Source organism: Biomphalaria glabrata, chromosome 9, assembly GCF_947242115.1.
Source record: "Biomphalaria glabrata chromosome 9, xgBioGlab47.1, whole genome shotgun sequence".
In the NCBI taxonomy this organism is placed as follows: Eukaryota; Metazoa; Mollusca; class Gastropoda; family Planorbidae; genus Biomphalaria; species Biomphalaria glabrata.
In genome coordinates, this window is record NC_074719.1 from 3995699 (window position 1) to 4020766 (window position 25068).

The 25068-nt window shown below is 34.4% G+C and overlaps 1 pseudogene; it reads right to left on the reverse strand.

The window, feature by feature from the left end:
* Positions 1 to 1571: 1571 nt before the first annotated feature.
* LOC106075451 (zinc finger protein 420-like) lies at positions 1572 to 24598 on the reverse strand (annotated as a pseudogene).
* Positions 24599 to 25068: the final 470 nt, after the last annotated feature.

Sequence of the window (25068 nt, forward strand, 5' to 3'; positions counted from 1 at the left end):
GCATTTTTTTTTTAGATATTTCTATTACCAGAAATCTAGATTTCGACTTAAAATTAGAGAGTAAACAAGCTAAAGAAACATATTATTCTGTTACTTAGGGAATCGTTAAAGATGTTCATTTTTTTAGCTACTTTTCATGACTGAATTCTGGAGGAGTTTTATAAAAAAAATAATTAAGATAGACCGATAATTACATTTATCATGGAATAGTGTCTTCCACTTGAATGACTGCATTTTCGTCTGGTATGTGCACTGGACAGTCATTCGGATGGTCTCGGGTTTATACCCCGAGACAGCATCAATGTTGTTTGTTTTCCAACAGAATCGTAAAAAAACAAACACGATAAGCCTACTAATTACTTAACTTCATTAACAAGCTTGCCAAACAAACACACTGAGAGCGGTGGATGATGTAAGCAAGGATCACATTGAAGAAGTTGACAATTACTGACTGAAAGTAATTTATGTTAACTTTTAAAGTTTTAACTTTAGCATGCAACAACCTTTCATTTAGTGGTCATCGCGAGATTTTCGTTTAGGTAAAATGTTTGTTTGTAAAATGTTTTACATAATTCGGATGTTCCTTCAGAGTTGAAGATAGTTTACTTCCTAGTCCAAACCTCCCGCAGGACGACGGGGGATGGGAGCGGGCAGGGTTTGAACCCTCGATAAATCCGAACGACAGTCCAGCGCGCAAACCGCACGACCAGGCAGCCATGATACAAGTAACAACGACAATTTCTTAGCCGTACATAAATTCTTAAGGGAAAAGAGCTTTACCTTGACCCACAGATTCAAAACGAGATAATAGACCCGTTGGGCAATGCAATCTGTGCCATTTTTCTCTATCATGGTTGACACCATTATTTTCACTGTGCTAAACAATACTTAACCATGGTCTTAAATGATTATGTCAGCTGGGTTCGTGAGCTAGCATTGGAATGTCTCAACATATTTGTCATATGAGAAGGGGATGGGTACATCAACATATTCTTGAACCCGGGCCCACCCTTGCTACGCCACTGTCTGAAGGCATTGTATTATTCCAAGATCTGACACATTGTTTGCTGAATGTGTTAGTAGACAAAGAGTGTCATTGTCTTGACATTGATGACAGCAAGGCCAAAATCTACTCAAGGTTTTATATCCACTGGGACACAGAATATTCTATTGATACACAAGATATCACAGAAATTAATTGTACAATTTATTGCTGGCTTAGTCAAACTTTTATTTTGAAGTTAGAATTGATCTAGATATTTTTTTTGACTTTAAAACAGAAGAGTTATAGTTTTAGTTTCGAGCCACCCTCGTTAGCATAATATCTGGGATATGTGGCTGAGAGGCCAAAACTGTTGGGCTACGGCTTGGCCACCAAACAAGGAGCTTGAGTTCAAATCCTGACCCAAGCAGAACTGTGTTTGCTGAGCCTTCTCCTAGATACACCCCCCCCCCCCTCCCAAAACTGGTTCACAAAAGAAATGGGACCACAGCGCACTGAGCATGCTGTTAGCAGGGTTCTTCTGCACTTCCTAAAAACAAGAGAAAAAAAAAAAGAAAGAAACTACCCCGCAGCTGGCAGAGCTTTCTTTATTGGTGTCACATAATCATGAACATCTATGAATTGCATGCACTAGAATAAAAATGTTTGATTTAAAACCAAGTAATTTAATTTTTTTGATTTAAAACCAAGTAATTTAATTTTTTTGATTTAAAAACAAGTAATTTAATTTTTTTGATTTAAAAACAAGTAATTTAATTTTTTTGATTTAAAAACAAGTAATTTAATTTTTTTATTTAAAAAAACAATTAATTCAATTATTTTTCATTTAAAAACAAGTAATTTTAAACATAAAGACACTACATAAAATGAAGCTATTGAATGGCTATTTATTCAATCAGCCAGAATAATAATTCATCATAATTTAGGCAAGTTAATTACTAAAAAGCATTTACATTTCATCTCTTGATGCCACAGTTGTTGACTTTGAAAAAGCCCTTGATAGTATCGACAAAGAATCGAGAACAGTAATGTCTGGACAGTAATGAGACATTACGGGATCCCAAGTAAAATAAATAACAATAATTAAAAACCTTTATGATGGTTTCACCTGCCAAGTAGCTCACTGTGGCAAGCTGTCAGAGGAATTTCCAGTCACAACAGGAGTCAAACAGGGATGTCTTCTTTCACCACTTCTGTTCCTTCAAGTATTGGATTGGGTCACAAAAGAAGCCTACTCTAATTCAGGGAAAGGAATCCAATGGACTTTCACACAAAAGCTGGAAGATCTGGAATTCTCAGATGTTATAGCCTTATTATCACACAGACTACAGGATATGCAAAGAAAAGGTCACAGCTTTAAGTGAAGTAGGAAAAAGAGTAGGCCTCAAAATAAACCACAAAAAAAAAAAAAGTACTTAAAGTAAACAACAAACAAATTGGAGACATAGAACAGGATTCTCAGACCATAGACCACCTTGGGAGTGTAGTCAGTGTATCAGGGGGAACAGATGAAGACATTAAGTGTTGTATAAATCTAGCACATCAGAATTTACACACAAAAAACCAACCTGGAAATCTCCTCCGCAGTAACATATCTCACACTGACCTACATAATGTGTATGTATCTTTTAAGAAAGATATCTGCCGTTCAAAGTATTTTTTCAATGGATAAGTCACCTGGAAGTTAGACGACAGACACGAGGGGAGAACAAAAATGCGGAATATAGAATCTAAAATCTTCAGTCGGGGATGAAATCTTGCAGAGATAAGTCGAGATGTAAAACTAGTAGAGTAAAGACGTAGATTATTCTTGAGTTAGAATATAGTAGTAAATTGGAATATTTCATACTTGATACTGTTTACCATTGTAATTACGGTATTATATGTTTTGTGTTTCCAAGTTATGAAATAAAGTTTCTGTATTTGAATTTAAAAGGATCTTCACTTATTAAATGCTAAATAGCATTTAGATTTAGAGAAATACACATCAATAGAATCCTCTGCATCACGGTTATAAGTTATCAGCACCCCTGACAATTCAGCAAAGATCAACTAACAAGAGACAGTTATAGTCAAAATCATCATCATCAAAGATTATTAAAGATCCCCTTCAAGATCTTATTCACCGTGACACACTGTATGGTTCTGAAACATAGAGAACAACTGAAGCAACAACAAAAAAAAAGTACAGAACTTCATCAACAGATATTTGAGAAATATCTTAAAAATACACGACAAAATAGAAAACACCAAACTGTGGGAGATGAGTGGACAGAAAAATATAGAGGTGCAGATCTTAGAGAGGAAGTGGAGATGGATTGGTCACACCCTAAGAAAAGATACCAAAAATAGAGCTAGACAGGCCTTAGAGTGAAACCCCCAGGGCACAAGACGTAGAGGAAGACCTAAAAGAACGTGGCGACGAAGTATACTAGATGAAGCCGAGAGGACAGGAAAGAGCTGGGAAACTCTAGCAAGAGACTGTGGAGAGTAGCGTGTTCTTACCGAGGTCCTATGTTCCACGAGGAACACAAAGGAAAGATGATGATTTACATTTCACGAAAACAAAAATAGACTAAATATATATTTGCCTCAAAACAAATGATATGGCTGAGTGAAATACGTACCGGTACATGGATGTCTTCCAGTTGAGTTGAGAGATGATTTATTGGGAACTGGTAAGCAGTTCAAGTCTGCTGTTTGATACTAAAGTCCTGCTTAAAAAGACACCTTTGTGGAGTTGTGTTGAAGACTTTCCCTGGTTTTTAGATGTATGCCTCTAATGCACAGACAATCAGGGCAACAATTCTTGGTTTGAATCATCTTTCAAGAAAAATACTCATGATGTGTCTTTAAGATGGCTATGAAAGATGTTCAATCTATGCCCTTGATGCATGCGTGTTGACAAACTTATCATCATGTCTCTTGACTTTTGTCATGGAGTGCTGTGAGTTTGTTTCACCTTATACATTGTCCAGCCAGCTTTTCTTTGAATGACCATTACTGTACCTTGAAGAATGACCATTAATAGTGAGTCACGTCATACAATATGACCAAACCAGGTCAGCTTTCGCCTCTTCACAGTATTGAGGAGTTCCCCCCCATAAAGCAAGGTACTCATATAACATCATTAGAGACTAACATTCTGGTTGCCTTTATCAATGTAACATTTTCCATGACTTGATTCAACCATTTGACCATAGCTACAAAAACTTTGGATTCATGTTTTGCCACCACATAGTTAAGGTCGTGAATGCTGACGATAGCTGAGCAGGTGCTAAGTTCCCACTGTTAAGAATAGATTTTCTAAACAAATCTTAGGTATTTCCGCAATATCTTGCAAGACAGCGAGATAAAAAACATTTTCCATCTGCTGCGGATTTAGTCTTTGTATTCCAAGATGGTGATTTCCAAAGTCAAAGATTGAGAATTAAAAAAAATATTTTATATTTAAAAGGTTTATTCATCCATTAGAACTAGCATGTATCTTTAAAAAAATTAATACCGGTAACCTAGTAAATGCCTTTAGTCCGTTAATGAATTTTTATTCCTCAGAATAACAGAAATAACTTAAGAGATCTAACTGAAGGAAATCTCTAACACATGTTCAGCATTAAAATGGTTTCTCACCATAATGAACAACTTGGTGAGTTTTCAATGTCGATGATTGAGAAAATTCTTTTAGACATATTTGACATCGATATGGCTTTTCACCAGTATGAACCGTTTGGTGAGTTTTTAAATGTCCTGATTGAGAAAATTCTTTTAGACATATTTGACATTGAAATGGCTTTTCACCAGTGTGAACCAACTGGTGAGTTTTTAAGCCTGAAGAGTGAGAAAATTCTTTTAGACAAATTTTACATTGAAATGGCTTTTCACCAGTATGAACCTTTAGGTGACTTTTTAATTTTGTAGATTGATTAAATTCTTTTTGACATATAAGACATTTAAATGGCTTTTCACCAGTGTGAAGCTTTTGGTGAACTCTCAAATTTGTAAGACGAGAAAATTCTTTTAGACATATGAGACACTTAAATGGTTTTTCACCGGTATGAACCAAATGGTGCTCTTTTAACGTCTCAAACCGAGAAAATCCTTTTAAACATATTTGACATTTAAATGGTTTTTCACCAGTATGAACCACTTGATGAATTTTCAGTGCCGCAAGCTGAGCAAATTTTTTGAGACATATTGGACAATCAAATGGTTTTTCACCAGTGTGAACCGATTGGTGAGTTTTTAAATGTGAAGATTGAGAAAATTCTTTTAGACATACTTGACACTGAAATCGTTTTTCACCAGAATGAATTAACTGATGTTTTTTTAAATATGAAAGTTTAGCAAAGTTCTTAAGACATATGTGACATTGATGTTGGTTTTCAGCTTGATGAGATGTTTTGATCTCCTCTCCTTGTATGTCTTTAGTGAGAATATTTTTTTCTGAAGTAATTTCCTCTTCTCTCTTAATCATCTCCACCTGTTTAAAAAAAAAAGGAGAAACATTATTTATAATTATTCACGTCTCACAGGATAACAAACTGGTTGTGTGGTATGCATTCTGGTCTGTCGTTCGATGGTCTGGGGTTCAAACACTGCCTTCTGTCCTGTGAGCATTTTGGGCTTGGATGTAATAATCTTCAAATCTGTAGGAACATTCAAAACATGTTAAACAAAACACAATTTAGAATAAGTTGAGTAAGTAGGCCAAACCAACCAATTTTCTAGGCTTTTAGAGTTAATATCTGTCAAGGTTCTTTTCTTCTTAATATACGTATGTGTATTTCACTGCTGACTACCAAATGTAACCAAGTCATGAACATAACCATGACAACGAATATAAAGACAGAATGAAGATTCAGAATGCAGATTCACTGACATATAACTGGTTTATTCAAAACATAAATAAAATACAGGCACAGTTCTGGCAAATGAAATTTCCTGTATCCATTAATATATAACAGGTCAATATCCCATAGACTGAATAATAACTACACAACAACAATTAGAGCCGAAACTTCAACTCTATAACTAAAATCCAACTTTCCTGGACTAGGAAAAAAACAACAACACTGTTCTACTATGAGTTACATTACATTAAAAAAAAACATCTCACCAAATAAAACAATCCAAAATAAAAACTATCTTAAAGTCAACAACATTAATAGCCCCCCCCCCCTTTCTTTTCCCTTCTCCTCTAATGTAAACAGGAGACCCAGGCTGACCAGAACTCAGTGCTGACAATATCAATCAATATGCTACATGGACATAATAAACTTAACTTAGAACCTATAATTTTACTATATGGACTGCGGACAATGGTTATGCTTGCCCTGGATGTGGCAAAATATGTAGGTCACAGCTGGGACTGCGCAGCCATGGGAAATACTGCATTCCTCACTAATATTCGGACTCAAAGACTTATTATTATTATTATTATGGACTGAGTTATGGTTGTAACAGACTTTATAAAAAAAAAATTTGAAGAGGTTTTCTGTAATCTGTTTTATTTGTTTAAAAAACTGCAGCATATAAGCTTAACAAAAAATATATATTAAAAACATGTCACCATGTTATTAACTTGGAAAGTAGACAAGTCTTAAAGATGTTACAAATGTATTGCCTTAAAGATAGGAACATGGAGTGGACTACTTACAATTAATCAACCTAGATGGACTGAAAGGAAATGGTGTATGAATACAAAATGTTTTGTTTTAAATATTTTTGATGTTCCTTCAGTATTTTTAATATAATTACATCCTAATTCAAATCTCTCACAGGACGATGGGTGAAAAAAAAATATTTAAAAGTATGTTTCTAAACGTTTCTAGGTGTAATGGTTACTTTTGGTTTAACACATATCTTATATATGGAGTAATAGGACAAATAAGGTGTAGAATTAAAAGATATTTTTAGACAACTTTGAAAAAAGAAATTTTATGCTCAGATGAACAAAAATATGTATTTCTACATTTAAGTAATTAATGTCATACAAAACATATAATTTGCATACTATAATCTCTGCTTTACTTTTTGTTTGTTTAGTATATATCTATTTACCTGACTCCCTGAGACTTCTGAACCATGGGTGTGACCAGGTGATTTATTACTATCTGTCAAATGAGTCATCTCTTGCTTTATAACAGTTTCCTTTGAACAAAAAAAATAACCTTCATAAAATAACTTTTGTTTTTTTACAATATGTATATTATGGTATCTATCAGGTAACTAAATTTTTCTCATAATTTTAGACTAATATAATTTCTCTCTCATAGACATACACTTTAAGCAAGTGAATTCATCTAGTCATTACTTTATCTTAAATGTGATACTCCCATAGGGACAAGCTTGGTCTTGCGGTATGCGCGCTGGACTGTCAGTTGTCTCGATGGTCCCAGGCTCAAAAGCGACCAAACTGCGTCGTCCTGCGGGAGGATTGGACTAGAAAGTAGATTAGGTAGAACTTTGAATCTGAAGGAGCATTCAAAAACACGTAAAACATTTTACAAGCTTTTACTTTTTCTTCTTGTTTAAAACAGTTTTCCAGTCTGCATTGTAAGTTCCCTCCTAAATACACACAATTTTGGCAAGTTATTTCTAGTTCATACTTCCAAAAACATGCTTTTCACAAATTCTATATTTGGTCTTCTTTTTGTTGAAAAATGAGCATTAAATGTTGATATAGAAGAAAATGGTCTTCTTTCAGACCAAATTTGTTTTTGCAGTTAACTAGGATGTCTTAAGTCCAGCACCAGGACACTCTACCTTAACTTTACCCAACTGATATGCATTAGAGTTGTGTAGATGTCTGAGGGAATGCCAAAGTTGAAACTCGATCACCACAAGGATTTGACTTGTGAAACCTCTGTTTGGAAAAAGAGCTTACCATTTGACCATTATACATACATTAATTAGTGTACAGCCAGAGATTGTGTGACAGTTCCTATTAAAATTTTGAATATGTAAATTTTGTCAACAGAATTGTGTGTATTCTGGATTAATAAATACGAAATATTACTTAGTACCATATTTTTTTTATCCTTTGAAATCTGCTCACACAAATTAAACTAAGAAAGTTAAAAAAAAACAAACTTGTGTTGTGCCTCTGATCCTAAATTTTAACTCTTTCTCTCCTAACTGACGATACCAACGATGATTCCCCCAGAATGTGGTAAATAATTACGGAGAGAAAGAGTTAAGAATAACTGCAAGAGTTTTATTAGCTGTCCCACACGGGCTACATCAAGTGACTCTTTCATGGGTCTAATAGCAGTATGATATAAGCCTACCATCAAGCAAATTGTTCTTCGCCTCACAATCACACCCCTGCATGTTCAATTAAAATATCCCATTGTAACAATGAAATCTTTTAAGGGAACCAAAAATGTTACATAAGAGAAGCTATTTCTAAAAGATTGACAACCACATAGATGAAGTGAATGGTCTAGACATGAATTTAAAAAAAAGCCTTTCTGTTGGTTTCCCTACTCGTTCATATATTACAGACTTTGTAGTTACATTATCATATTCTTGAGGCGTGGACATATCGTTAAGTCAAGCTCATCTGTTTCTATATTTTTTTATTTATTGGTGATGAATGGCTAAGCAGAAAAAGCCACTGCTCTACCTATCAAGGGGGTTTGAGTTCAAATCCGAACTAAATCAGAGTTGTGTTTATTGAGTGCCAGCATTCTCCCATATGCCGGTGCACTTTCTTTACCCCAACTGGTCTACAAAAGAGATTGAACCATAGGACACTGAGCATGCTATAAGCATGAAAGTTGCGCTACATACCGGTACATAAAAAGCCATTTAAAATATAAAACTCATATATCATAAATACTTTTTTCATAATAGAGAACATTTTAAGAGCATTTCTTAGGCATTTCATAGGGTGTTTTATTTCTTATATGGAGTACATTTCTACAATTTATATGAAATTCAATTTATTCAACAAATATATGTATTGGCAATATGTCTTTTACTATATGTATTAGTATATACTTTTTTAAAATTTTATATAAAAAGTTAAATGTTGTAAGTCAAAATTCTGCAAGAAAAAAATTGTTTTAAAAGTACATGCTTCTAAGTGCAATGGATGTTTTTGGTTTAACAAATACCAAGCACTTTTTTTTTAAAGCTGAGTAGGCCTTTGCACATCACTTGTACTTATCCATTCACATTTTTTAAAAACAAGATTTCTTTGGCAGTTATTATTTAATAGCAGTCTGTTCAATATGATTGGCAGTTCATGTTATTTAATATCAGTCTGTAAAATATGATTGGCAGTTCATGTTATTTAATATCAGTCTGTAAAATATGATTGGCATTCATGTTATTTAATATCAGTCTGTAAATATGATTGGCATTCGTGTTATTTAATATCCAATTGTATGAAGACCCACCAATAGTGACCGAAATAAAAAAGAACAGACTACGTTGGGCAGGTCACCTTGCAAGAATGTCAGACAACAGAGGAGCGAAAATCGTATACAGGCAAAAACCAAAAGGCAGGCGACCCAAAGGCAGACCCCGAATGCGATGGATAGATGATGTAGAAGCAGATCTGAAGCAGCTTGGGGTTAGGGCATGGAGACGAAAGGCCCAAGAGAGATCTGAATGGAGGGATGTGTTAAAGCAGGCCAGAGCTCTCCATGGGCTGTAGCGCCACTGGGATGGATGGATGTTATTTAATATCAGTCTGTAAAATATGATTGTTGAAAGGGATTATTTGTCCTCCTTCATGGTCTGCATGTAAAAACATGGAATGGTCATGCTGGCCATATTCAGGCAAGCTAAAAGCATTATTTTCATGATTCCTTCACTTGATGTGATTACAGATCAATATGTCTTAAATGTATTTCTTATTGATAGCTTATAGTTAATGCACTCTGATATATCTACATATAAAGTTTTCTTTGACTTTTTATTAATCTAATGATATGCTTAGTTCTTTAAACTAACAGTACCTTCTGTCATCAAACATATTCCTCATTAAAAAAATTTAAAGAACTTAATAATCTAATTCCACCCTCTTGTTATGCAGAAAAAAAACAAAAAACTGAAGCTGCCAACTATCTTCTTATCTATAAAATATTTAAAATAGAATACCTGACGTCCCTGTTTAACATTAGAATTTTGATTATAGTTTTGTGATTGCTGAGTATACAAGTCAGATTCATCTTCATCCATCTTCTCACTTTTTATCATTGACACTTTAAGGTCTTGTTCTTCACATGGTAGTGTTAATAAATCTGTCTCTTCCATTTCCTCCTTCACATGTTTAAAAACATTGCTCGGCTCAAGAGTTAAGTTATTCATAGTATCAGTCATGATGACCAGTTAATAGGTTTAAATGTTACAAAATATACTGGTAACAAATTTCTGCTGAGAAAAAAAAATATAATTAATTGATGTGTGACAAAGTTATGGAAAAATTACAATTTAATTAAAATTTAAATAATATTTATAGCTTCATGTTTTAAATTTTGTTAAATTTAGCTACATTTCTAAAAAAAAAATATTAAAAAAAAATAAAGGAATCAAGCAAAATTAAAAATAATTTTAAAAACTTCTTAACACGACTTTACAATAATACCAAAAATAAATATGCTGGGTGAAATATGCATGCGAAAAAAATGACACAAAATATCTTTGATGCCTGTAAAAAACACATTCACATATTATAATAATGATTTTATATTACTTTTTTTTAGCAGAATTTGATCATAAATAATTATTCATACTAACACTAAAAAGTAAAGTAGCAATAATACATGAAAAATCATTTACAAGAAATACAAAAACACAAACTAATAAATACTTCAAAGAGACACAAAGATAAAAAAACACATTTCTTATTCACATTTTTGTCAACTGTTTTTCTACATTTCTATTAGTAAGTATGAGTCTTTTGCACTGAATAGAATCTATTTTGGTAGGCTGGGTGATAAAGTGCTTTGCTTCTGAAGTGGGGGTCCCTAGTTTGAATCCTGGTGAAGACCGGGCATTTTTAACTTTGGGATCTTTAGGGCCCCTCTTAGTCCACCAAGCACTAATGGGTACCTGACATAAGTTGGGGAAAAAGTCGGTATTTGTGCTGGCCATATGACACCACAGAACCAGACGAACCTTCTTCCCTAGTACCTTTAGATGATCAACTTTAGTGCATAGTGTGTTGCATCGCCTAAATCAGTCAGGAAAACCAATTCTAGCAATAGCTGAGTCTATGTCTCTAATTAATACTTGCATGACAAAACTGATGTTGACGTTTACAAGCTCATAGGTCTTCCTACTGATCTAGAGGTCTTCCTACTGATCTAGAGGTCTTCCTACTGATCTACCATCTAGATTTCAATATAAAATTATTATTTTAGAGATCTACTCACAACTCATGTCCATGTCTAGATTTCGATCTACAACTACTCTAACTCTACTTCTAGACTCTTAACTTACTAAAAGAGGCTTGACTACTAGTACTAGACTGACTCTAGAGATTCTAGTATTTCTAGAATACTGATACTGTGATAGTAATAGTAGTGATAGATCTAGAATCTAAAATTTAATCTAGTCATTCTAGAGTAGAGTATCTAGAGGCTAGACTGCCAGGGCCAGAGCCTTTAGTTCAATTAGAATTTACTTAATTTAGAATACTGACTTTACTGTCTTATCTTATATAATACAGACGTTACTTCAAAAAAGAAGATGATTACGTCCTACGCGTCATGCATTTAGTCATGCATATCACTGTCAGTGTCACTTAGTAAACTTAGTCATAGTGTCAGTCACAGTGTCACTAGTAACTAGTAAGACTAGTTACTAGTGCTAACTGAGTAACTGTTAAACTATATATAATTATATAATAGTGATAGTGAAATTGACTTAACTACTCTAGTGTCTGTGAGTAGTCACCGTTACTGGCGTTAGTGAGTTACTCAGTTAGTCTCAGTTGAGTTACTCAGTTACTTAGTCACTGTCACTGACTGTCACAGTGTCAGCTGTCGAACTCAAGCCGACACCTGTCTTTACTGACTTTAGTTTTAGTCTTTTAGTTTTAATCTTTAGAAATTAGACGTCACTTAGACTGTCTTAGACTTAGAATATATAGATCTCTAGATTAAATCTAATAGTAGTAATAGACTAATTCAGTTATTGCAGTGCTTATACGGAAACTACCTCGAAAAATACTAGAATTCTAGGGTATTAGTTTACGTTCTACATATCTAAATAAATATATTATTAAAGACCTTTCTTTGATGACTTTATTTTGAAAAAAAAACAGTACCGGACCTCTCCATTACTAGATCTAGTCTGATATCTATATCTATCTAGATTAGTGCATTGCATGGATTGCGATAATTGCCAACTTTTAGATCTGGATCAATATCAAAATTAAATAGATCTAGTTATATTTTTATTTATTTATTTTTTGGGGAAACTTTACATCTAGACTGCTAATTCTATATCAAACCTCTAATCCAGTGTTTCCCAAACTTTTTCCTTAATGGAACTTAGCTTATTATTTATTTTTTTTTTAGAGATAGTGGCCCACTATACAAGTTAATAAGGCCTCTCAGAACATAGTTCGGGAATCCATTTCAATAGAAGACTAAAATGATATAATAATAATAAGGCTAGTCTTCGAGTCCGAAGACTAGTGAGGAATGCAGTATTTCCCGTGGCTGCGCAGTCCCTTCCAGCTGTGACCTAGAGGGCAAGCATAACCATTGTCCACAGGTGGTCGATTTAGATTTTCTTTTCGCCGTCTGCGTTTGTCCTCGGCAGCAGATTTTCTTTTGGTCTCAAATGTGTATCCCGCGGCCTTCGTGAGTGACCTCCGGCTGTCTCGTTCTGAGGCCGCATGCAACCAGGTGCTCTCTTCTATGTCAGCCAAGAAAAGTTGACGCCTAAGCTGGTCTTTGAAGCGTTACTTCAAAAAAGAAGATGATTACGTCCTACGCGTTCTGCATTTAGTCATGCATATAAACCAATGACTTAAATTCTGCCAAGTCACTGGTTTTCCTGGCTAGCCCAGGCAACCCATTCCATGCTCAGCACTAGGGAAGAAGGAGTATTTGTACAAATTTGTCCTAGCATATGGGACGAGGAATGTGCCTTTATCTTTGTGTCTTTCAGAGTATTTTACTAGATTTTGTTTTTGTATTTGAAGATTATGGTTCAGTGTTTTATGTATAGTTGCTACTTTACTTTTGAGCAGTTGCTATGGAAATTAGAGCTGACAAAAAAAGGGCAAAAAGGAGCCACTCGTTGGTGGAGGGGGGGGGGGAGAGAGAAAATACGAGATGGTGTATACAGTTATACAAACTTTAGAAAACCTCTTTTAGTCGCGAAGTGATCGGATTATCTCATTGAAATGAGATGTCTGGGCATATGCCATGGTCGGAACGAATTCTCGCACACATCAGTTAGTCCCTCTCCATGGGTCTGGTGTATCCGTAGGAACGGCAAGCGCCGATACAGTTTGGGATCAGCGGCGTCGCAAGTTCTGCCAGGGTTTAGCACTGTGTGCTGCAAACTGCTTACGGGTCGCGGGCTCATTTTTTTTCCTCTCCGCGTTGACCACCGTTTACGTCAGTTGTAGATAAAATTCTCGTCGAATTAGGTTGTAGTTTTTTTTTTTTAGTTGTAGAGCCAGAACTATTATTATATCTAGTTTTAATTACGAGCTTGAACGAAGATAGTTAACTTGTATAATTGTATTGTACTCTGAGCATTTTTATCCCAGTGATTCCTAGTTCCAGAATTAAAGCTTTGTATTGATTGTTGAAGGATCTTCTTTGTTTGAATAAACACATATTTCCATCTACGGCATGAAGATCTTGTTTTGAGTTTTTAGTAAATGTTTGAAATAGAAATCTTCACAAAATCACAATATCAGAAGTGCATTGTCTGATCAACACAATCTTAAAGTAACCTCAAGATATCTTTACATCGAAACAAGTGATCTTCACATCTAGCACTCAAATACAGAGCCTACACAATTAGAAAGCAACATGGGCGTTAACATAATACCATTAGAAAACAAGAAAAATACTTTTTAAAAAATACTTAAAAAAACAAACAAACAACAAAGCTTGTAACTAAATTTGTTAAAAGATCTTGACTAACAATAACAAATCTGTGCGATTAGAAATGTTTTTTGTTTTACCATTTGTTTTTATTTAGCGCAATTTGGGAAGCGTGGTCGAGAGGCTAAGTGAGCTTGAACTTGTCTTGTCTTGGCTACCTAGAAGGGGGCTCGAGGTTCGACACCCGACTCGGGCAGAGTTGCGTTTACCTACCTAAAGGCAGCAACTCCAAAACCAACTCCTAGATAACCCCTCCCCCCCCCCCCCCACTGGTCCACAAATGAGATTGGACCAAAAGCGCTCTGAGCATGCTATAAGCATGAAAGTAGCGCTATATAAAAGCTATAATAATAATAATAATAATAATAATAATAATTGCATGCTTTTAGCTTTCTCAATGTGATCCGAAAAGGGGGTGGGGGAAGAAAACCAAAAGTTATCTGGGTAAAGGTTACCACGGTATGGTACTTTTTAAAAGCAATTTAAAAAAAAAGTTGTACTAGAATTCGAACTCACTCAAGCCTACACAGGTCGATAGGTAACCACTAAGCCAGCAAGGTGCTAATGAAAACGGACGTTTTAATAGTTATCAATAACGGCTTGATTCAAATCTTTAATCGACGACTAAATTCACTACACAAAGTAGTAAGGGGCACTAATCTGTGATGTGCCGTTCTTTCCTTTGTTCGATACAAAAAAAAATTAATTACCAATCATCATCATCATCATCATCAAACTCCATTTGAGTGAGGACTTGAGAGGCTTAAGTAGTGCATAAATGTCGCCAAACAGGTCGAGAATTTTGGGTTTCCCAGACCTGTTGAGACGGAGATCAGGAAGTCTGGGGCAGTCAAACAGAATATGAGGCACGGTTTCCTCTTCTTCCAGGCAGCGGGGGGACCGTGAATCAAAGTTTGGCCATAGCCGCGAGAAATATGAGCCAACAGGACAATGGCCTGTCCTGCACTGTGCTATAATAGCTTGCTCAGGCCTGGACAGCCTCCACCACGGGGAAGTGCGGTCAGGGCGCCTCATGCGCTCCCAGACTCCACTTTTTGGGACTTGTCCCAGCACTCAAACCACTTTTCCATTTCTGTTTATTGTATTATAGCCAGGGCTTGACGAAAGCTTATAGCCTGTTCAGTGGGTGGAATTTGCCCTCCCTGGTGGGCCAAAGAGTCTGCAATTGTGTTGCCAGTCACACCTATGTGACTCGGTACCCACTGCATTATTACAGGGGTGCCATAGCGTTCTTTAATGTTATGTGAAGCCATGATGACAGTGTTGATATTGGGGGGCCATGGTCCGGGGCTTTGCAAAGCCTGTAGTACAGATTTTGAGTCAGTGACCACAACAATCTGTGTTGCCCTCAAATGTCCCTCGCCGAGTTGAGAGCCAATGACTTTTAAGGCTTCACAGACTGCCATGGTCTGTTGGTTAAATTTGTCATCGACAATAAATAATTCTGAAAAGTTTCAACTTGATCCAAGAATGGGAAGATGGAGAAATGTGTAAAAAATTTGTACATACTAGACAGAATGAGTTGATAGAAGCTTTGTAAAAGCAGGGAACTGTTTATCTTAACACGATAACATAATATAGACAGGTGATATGGGCAAACCAGACTGAAACTATGGGCAACCAGACTGAAACTATGGGCAAACCAGACTGAAACTATGGGCAACCAGACTGAGACTATGGGCAAACCAGACTGAGACTATCGGCAAACCAGACTGAAACTATGGGCAACCAGACTGAAACTATGGGCAAACCAGACTGAGACTATGGGCAACCAGACTGAAACTATGGGCAAACAGACTGAAACTATGGGCAAACCAGAAAAACTACACAGAGGAACTATTAAAAGAATACCCAAATATTTTCATGCTCTGGAGTAAACTTAAAAGCTCATGCTAGGCGTCACATCTGGTCTAACATTGAAGAAAAAAAAAAAAACTTGATTAGACTTCTATAACAATTCAAGTTTCAGGGGCATTTAACCTTAAGTCTTCTTTGGAACTCTACCACACTAATGATCTCAAACTTAAAATTATAATTTCCTGGCTGCCTTACCCTAGCAAGGTTCCAAGATTACTAAGCATAAAACAAAGCTATTTTAAATTCTCATATATACCATTACAATATAGTTACCGCTTGGACCAAGTTACAAAGTCCTAACATGCGTCAAATTGTCTACAAATGAAAAATTAAGTAAAGAAAACATTAAAAAAAGGCAACGACTGAGGTTTATTTCTATGGTAATTAAATTATTCATAATAAATAATTTAAAAAAAACAACATTGGAGCCAATCAAATATTTCTCTACAGCGAAGTGCAATTGTCAGGGATACTTGAATTCAAGGGTCATGTTCAAATCTAATAAAAATTAATTAGGTCTAATTATAAACTAAGTTATGTAGAATAATCAAACAAGAGTACTGGTATGGTAAATTGCAATAAAAGAGGTAAATCTACAAAGTCAATGGGTGAAGTTAGTACAATATATCATCCAAGCTTTTTTCATTGTGTATTTTAATAACAAACCAGATACATGACTTAAAATTCATTGTATATTTTTTTTGAAGTGAAAAAAATCTATGAATTTAGTAAAATTCAGTTATGAATAATATTTATTATTTTTATTCCAGGTACCAGTATAATAAGGCACTAAACAATATCAAAATACAAAAATATAAGTATATACAAGTCATCTATAGGGCAGATGATGTACAGTTCATCTGTTTCTGTGGCGAACAGTTCACTAGGGTGTTATGTGGCCAGCACAATGACCAACTGCCTTTACTTTTCCCCAGCTAATGTCAGGTACCCATTAAAGCTGGGTTGACTCCGAGGTGCCCAAAGATCCCGAAATAAAAAATACCAGTCTTCCCCAGTCTTTTAGAATTTAAAATAATTTTTTTTAGATATAACTGACATTTATTTCCATTTCACCATTTCTTCTGTTAGATGAGCTTCACAGCTTGAAGAATAAGAAAATAGTTGGAGAGCTTTACAACTTGAAGAATAAGAAAATAGATGGAGAGCTTTACAACTTGAAGAATAAGAAAATAGATGGAGAGCTTTACAACTTGAAGAATAAGAAAATAGTTGGAGAGCTTTACAACTTGAAGAATAAGAAAATAGTTGGAGAGCTTTACAACTTGAAGAATTGGAAAATAGTTGGAGAGCTTTACAACTTGAAGAATAAGAAAATAGTTGGAGAGCTTTACAACTTGAAGAAAAAGAAAATAGTTGGAGAGCTTTACAACTTGAAGAATAAGAAAATAGTTGGAGAGCTTTACAACTTGAAGAATAAGAAAATAGTTGGAGAGCTTTACAACTTGAAGAATTGGAAAATAGTTGGAGAGCTTTACAACTTGAAGAATAAGAAAATAGTTGGAGAGCTTTACAACTTGAAGAATAAGAAAATAGTTGGAGAGCTTTACAACTTGAAGAATAAGAAAATAGTTGGAGAGCTTTACAACTTGAAGAATAAGAAAATAGTTGGAGAGCTTTACAACTTGAAGAATTGGAAAATAGTTGGAGAGCTTTACAACTTGAAGAATAAGAAAATAGTTGGAGAGCTTTACAACTTGAAGAATAAGAAAATAGTTGGAGAGCTTTACAACTTGAAGAATTGGAAAATAGTTGGAGAGCTTTACAACTTGAAGAATAAGAAAATAGTTGGAGAGCTTTCATGTTTTAGACTGTTAAGAATCTTTTAAACATATTTAACATTTAAATGGCTTTTCAACAGTATTAGATAGTTGGTGAGCTTTCAATTTTGTAGACAAAGAAAAAAAAAGTTCTTAATTCATTTGACATTTGAAATGTTTTTCCATTGTATAAACTAAAAAGTGCTGTTATGACATTTAAATGTTTTATAATAACATGGTGAGCTTTAAATAGGAAGTTGGAGAATTTTTTAAGAACATATTTGGCATTTTTTTTAATACCATATTACAAATTTATACAATCTCTTTGTACTTGTATGAATAGCTTAATATTTGTTTGTTTTAGATATTCAACTTTTACATTGTATTTCACGAGTATATTACAGCTGGTAATTTTTTAGTGTGCAGATTTAAGACATACCCGTATTTTTGTTTTTTCACTTGTTGTTTATCTTTTAAAAAGAAAACAAAACTTTTTTGTCCTATTTTCACCCAGCATGAATCTTTTGGTGTTTTTTGAGATCTGAAGAATAAGAAAAATTTTTTTTGTTGACATATTTGACAATGAAATGGTGTTTCACCAGTATGAAGAGATTGGTGATGTTTCCTATTTCCAGGTAGGTGAAATTCTTTTAGACATATTTGACGTTTCAATGGTTTTTCACCAGTATGAACCCTTTTGTGACATTTTAGTTCATAAGATCTGAAAAATTGTTTTAGACATATTTAACATTTAAAATGTTTTTCTCCAAAATGAATCACTTGGTGTCTTTTGAGAGCTGAAGATGTAGTAAATGTCTTTTGACATATTTGACATTTGAATGGTTTTTCACCAGTGTGAATCCTTTGGTGAACTTTTAGATCTGAAGACCACAAAAATTCTTTCAGACATATTTGACATTTATAATGTTTTTCTCCAAAATGAATCGCTCTGTGTTTTCTGAAACTTGAAGATCTACCAAATGTCTTATCACATACTTGACATTTGAATGGTTTCTCACCAGTATGAATCACATGATGGTCATTTAAATGTTGAAGTTTAGAAAATGTTTTTAAACATTTTTGACATTTATATGGTCCTTTGGTAGCATGAACATCTTGATGAGCTTTTAAATTTGAAATTTCAGCAAATTCTTTTAGGCCATTCTGACATTGGTGTTTGTGTTTAGTTTGATGACTAGAAGAAATCTCAATTTCCTTTCCTGAAAAAGTTTCTTTAGAATCGTTTTGGTCCATTTGATATTGCACGTTACTATCGAATACACCAGTTTCTGATGTCATTTCTTTTTCTTTTATAATCACCTCCAACTGTTAAAACAAATACAAAAATTACTTCTGTCAGGGTAAAGTACCAGGAAAAAGAAGAAGAGGCAGAAAGAGAAAGTGATAGGAAGACAACGTAAAAGAACGGAAGGGCCTGTCGTTTAAAGAGATTCTATCCAAGGCAAAAGACAGTGGAATGGAGAAAGATTATTGACAGATCATGTGTGGTGCACTGATGGCTCAACAGACTAAGAAGTAGGTAAAGGTTATGTAAATATTTGAGAGAGAGAGAGAGCCGAAAAGAAAGAAATCAACTATCATAAATAAATATAAATACTTTGCCAAACTAGAATATAATTTATCAATTAACCTAATATGGGCAGAACTTTATCAGATTTTTAATTATCATGATAATATTATTATTATTTTTTTTAATTAGAAAAATAAATCTAAAAATGTTGACATGGGGGGGGGTATAACTATGTAAACATAACATAAATGTACAATCCCCTCCCTCCCAATAATTGCAATCCTATGCCAGTCCTTAGAAGTGTTGCCAGCAACCATGGCTAATATTTTAGATGGTCAATCAATCAATCTAGACTCAAGAGTGAAGAGTTACATCAGTATTTCTCTTAATACAAGAGTACAAAGCCAAGTTTAAATGTTCAGCTTTAAGTGAAAACTCCAAGAATATTTGATTCAAGAAAAGTAAAAGGAGAAAAACATTTTTTTTTTAGAAATTTGTATAAAAAGCAAGAACAAAGACACATTTTTCCAAGTATTAACTTATGAAGACACACTTTAACACCATAAGTATGAGACTTCATACTTTAACATCATAACTAGTCAAATCTCTTAATTCATAGATTCTCTGTTTATTATATAGTCAATTTTAATATGGTAAACAAAAAAAAAAAATTAAAAAAATAGGCCCAATTATAACTTTTTATTTCATGACACATCATAAAAGAAAGTTATCCTGTAATACCCAAATACTTTAAAAAAAATAAATAAATCCTAAGATGATTTTGGATTATTTTTATGATTTTGTCAATTTAGGGATTCTTTGTTAAATTTTCAACTAGATATCTTGAGATTTTAGACTGGAGATGGGCTAAAACAAATTTAAATTTATTTTTTTAAATTATCCATTTGAATACTAAATAATTAGGGTTATTTTCATATGTTCATGGCCATTTTCATATGAAACACCCAGCATATGACTTTCACACTAGTAAGCATTAGTACAATAATATTTATTTACCTGGCTGACTTCTGAGCCCTGGGTTTGATCAGTTAATTTGAAATCTGGCAAAATGATAGGTACTGGATAAAGCCTATTGTTTGTCTTCTTTGACACAGCCAGAAGTCTTGAAGCCAAGGACATCAGCTTATTAGTTTCTGTAAAATGAGTCATTCCTAATTCTTGATTTGTAATAGATTTCTGCAGGGCAAATATACAGGTCAATTAGATAAAGCCTATAAAATCTTCAGATAAATTCAATCAATGGATTAATCTTTCTGTACCTATTTATATCTATCCTATCCTATCTATCTATCTTATTTTATTTACCTACCTACCTACCTATGTATTATGGGCTCTCTATACATTTATTATAATGTTTGACTTTTATCTAGACAATGACATCCTGGTCGCTTGTCACTATATATTATTATATTTTATCTCACATGCTGTATTATTCAAACCCATTTATTTAATTGTATAAAATACTGATGTTACTTCAAAAAAGAAGATGATTACATCCTATGTGTGTCCCTGGGTCAATCTAGCCATGCAACTTAATCAATGAATTAAACTCGGCTGAATCCCTGCTGTTCCTGTTATCTCTGTGATAAGAGAAACCCCCAAGTATAATCTAGCCTTGATCCTAGGCTCTTGACCAGATCAAGGGAGAAAACTCTTCTCAACTCAGTGACTAGAGGAAGCAATCTCTACATTGGCAAGTATGAGTTTGAACATTGATCTCTAAACATAAAATTGATACTCAGCATCTATAGCTGCTTCTCTCGACAGCTAATCTCTCTTGCTTCTCCGATTTTATCTACTGAAGTCTCAACCACAATCCTCAGTTGGCCTGAACAACTTTCGACACTAGACTCTGGCTAACAGGCTTGACCAGCCTACAGCACTTGCGGAAGAAGGAACCACCTCTGAGAGGACAACAACTGGACACTGGAACACTAGAGCTATGTTAAATTTATAGGGCACTCATATTCATACAATCAGCAGTCCATGTTAAAATTCTATTCTCACACTTATATACATATATCACTTAAGTTTTTTTTAAATTATTTTTTTATTATTATTTTTTTTTAATTATTTCTCCCCCTTTTTCTATGTTTTCATGTCTTTTATCTTTTTAGACTTAAGTGATTCTCCCAATTATTCCTGTATGTCCCCTATGTGTCTGTTTCCCAAACCTTGCTTGTGTGCAGGTCTATAGTTCCCTGTTAGAACTCTCTGGACCAAACAGGGCCCTTATAAATAAATAAACAATTAATTAACTGATTTTAATTACACCAGCGTCACAGTGATTTCAGGCATTCATAAAATTTTATAATTTAAATATTTGATACAGTAATCTTGTATTTTTTTTTTTAAAAAAAATTATAAAAAAAATAAATACCTGATGTCCAAGGCTCATATTAGAAGTTTGAGCACAGGTATCTGATTGCTTCGCGTATGATTCATCAACATCTATCTTCTCAATTTTTATCATTGATATTTTGAAGTCTTGTTCTTGACTTGGTTGTGTTAACAAATCTGTTCCTCTCATTTCTTTCTTCATATGTTTTATGATATTACTTATATCAATAGTAGTGTCAAGATCCGTGTCTGCCATCATGGACATAGACCAAAGTTCAACCAAGTAAACTAATATTCCTGTTTTAAAAAAAAAAGCAACAACTGTTAATTAAAAATGAAAATTTTTCTGTTTTAATTTTGCAACAAATTTCTAAAGCTCAAGTTCTAAAAAAGGGATCTCTATATAAATTTTATAAGAACTAAAATTAAAAAAAAAAATATTTAAAAGGCCAACCAATGTGTACTAAAGTCTAAAGTGCATATGCTATGTCATTACAAAATACATAAAAATAAAATTAAAACTTTTAAAAAGATAAAAAAATTGTGCCAATCTTGAAATAGACAGTTGAGTTGGTCATAAATAGGTCTTACTACATTCTTATTATTAATCATGCTTTAAAAATTTAATAAGCCTTGTGACTAGGAGAACAGTACCAGGAAGAAGAGTAAGACAGATCTTGTGTGGTGTTTAAAACTAACACTTAGGACTTACACTCTAACAGTACTAGACCTGCAGTCTAGACAATCAATCAATCATCTTCTTTTTTGAAGTAACATCTGTATTATATAAAAAAATAATAAGATAATATTTGATCTACATAAATAAGAATCATTTAGAATAATCTTTACCTGTATTATAGTAAATTATACTGTATATGATGATAAAGAGTCATTTGAATGAAATTAATTTTAGATTAATCATTTTAGTTCTAGAATGACTAGACCTATATATATATATTCTAATTATTATTAATTAATAATATATTAAATTATCATAATTATGAATACAAATTTTATGCAAATTTTAGAATATAACAAAACATACACGCTTTAATAATTAATTACAATAAATTAAATGTGTTGGTGGCACAGAGAGGGGTAGTGGTGTGAGTGTAGTCAGCCGGCGCAAATCGCCCCAGGCCATCGCTAAACGAGCTGTCAACCGTGACGAGTTACGACGGTCAGCTGAGTCGAGTGTCAACAGGATGGTTCGGGAAGGATCGCCGTCATGAACAGAGCTCAGGAGCGTCACGAGAGTTGTAGTCATCTGACCACCTAGAAACGTCGAGCGGCGTTCTGTCCGGTTCGAGAAGGCAAGTAGGGACCCTATATAAGAGCGGAGGTGTCGCAGTCAAGACGGTCGAGAAAAAGGGCTCAGAAAGGAGGTTCACGACAAGAGTTCAGAACACGGTCGACTACAGCACAGTTCAGCAGTGTTGTTCTGTACGGAGCATTACGACGGTTCAGTGCGGAGTACTATCAAGTACAGTTGAGACGAACGGTGTCTTGATCTTGGTCTGCGATCGAGTCCGACACAATGAGCCTAGTGTGTGAAGTCAGTCCTGAACTGTTGAACCCAGTGCAAGCCCGGAACGAGGCGGAGAGGCCAGTGCAAGAGTTGATACGGCGGAATGGTGTTATCGGAGAGATATTTGTACAGTGTACGTGTTGCCAATTGTTATTTATTGACATTAAAGTGCTACGTTACTTTGGAGCCCTGAGATGTCAAGTTCTTTAAGTTGGTAATGTATGGTGCAGTTTGCAGAGAGCCTGGATAGTGAGATTCGTAACAATATAATTCAATATGATTTACATTCATATTTACATGTTATAATGTATTACCAACTATAATAGATTAGATCTAAAGGCCCATCATGAATGATCATGTAGCAGCCCAAACCAACCTAAGAAAAATAGACAAGGTTCAAAATATTGGTCTAAACATAATGACAGGAGCAATCAAAATAACACCCATAAGAGCTGTGGACAGTATGGAGGAAACCGCTGCCCTGATCTCTCTGGATGAAAGAAGAGAAATAAAAATCCTTTCCCAATTCACTAAATTGGAAACCTTGGAGAGCACCCACTCAGAACAAAAATCCACAAAACTCGCACTAAAAACCGTCTCAAAAGGACTAATTTCATACATACAGGAATCTCTAAACCTAAAAAAGAAACACCAAATTGAAAAAATAACTCTGGAATCCTCGATACACCATAATGAATCTCCACCCTGAGACGAAAGCCCTCTACCTACTATAAGGGACCATATTGAAAACATAAAAAGAAAATCTAACTACAGACCAACAGAGCCCAGAGCTCTCAAGGAAATAGTAAACTGCTTTCTACAAACCAATTATCCTAGCAATCAGTGGATTAGAGTTTACAAGGATGGCTCATCCCATAAAGCCACCACAAAGTCAAATGGAGGAGCTGGAATACTCATCGAATGGCCAGATGGAGAAAAACTAGAAAAATCCATGTGGAGTATCACCAGAGAATGCCGACCACCGTCACCACGTTCTCCAAAACTGCTCTCTTTACCAAGAGGCCCGTATAGTCTATAGACTATAGATTCTAAGTATAAGTATAAGTCGATAAGACAAGTACTGGCCCCAAAACACCCCAATAATATTTAAATAATAACTTAAATTAACTTATTTAATTTATTAAGCTAATAACTAAATAAGCATAAGTAAGCCAAGGCCAATAACTGATAAGGGCCAATAGAAAGAAATCAAAGAAAACAATATGGAGTGCTACCTGATTTGGAAACCACTGCGCAGTTCATCTCATGTATTGGTCTAGTCATCTGAACGCTCCAACATAGCAATGAGAACGAAGAAGAAGAAGAATGGTCATGTAGATTTAAATAATTTAATTAAAGATCTAGATCTATAGGTTTTCTTACTCCGATACGCTGTGAAAAGAAAAAGCAAAAATAAGTAGATTATTCTCCCTTGGCATTATTGACATTTTTAAATTTTCTTTTTAAGAGAGTTTTTTTTTTCTGATGCTGTCAACTTATGTGTTTTTACTCAACATTCTTAGGGCGTTATAGTCACAGTCAATAATTTCCCAATAAGTTTGAAGACTTGAAATAAACTGACAGATTGACACATTGGAAGGAAGTCCGCTTTATTTAGATCAGCACACTTTAGTAAATATTTGAAATCTTCGAGCGTCAGCACGCGAAAAAAAAAAAACCATCTCGTAGTAGGCCTACATCTAATAACAAAATTTTTCAGGCAGAGGCGCACTGATCTACATCTGCATTATTCTACATCTGCAACTTTTAGTGTTTTTTTTTTTTTTTCGCTTTTGCAAGGGAAATGCGTATTTTTAGATGATAAACCATACTCGCGTATTTTCATGTCCATTTGCGCACAAAATACGCAAAATGCATAGTGATGGGCAAAAGTTAACTAA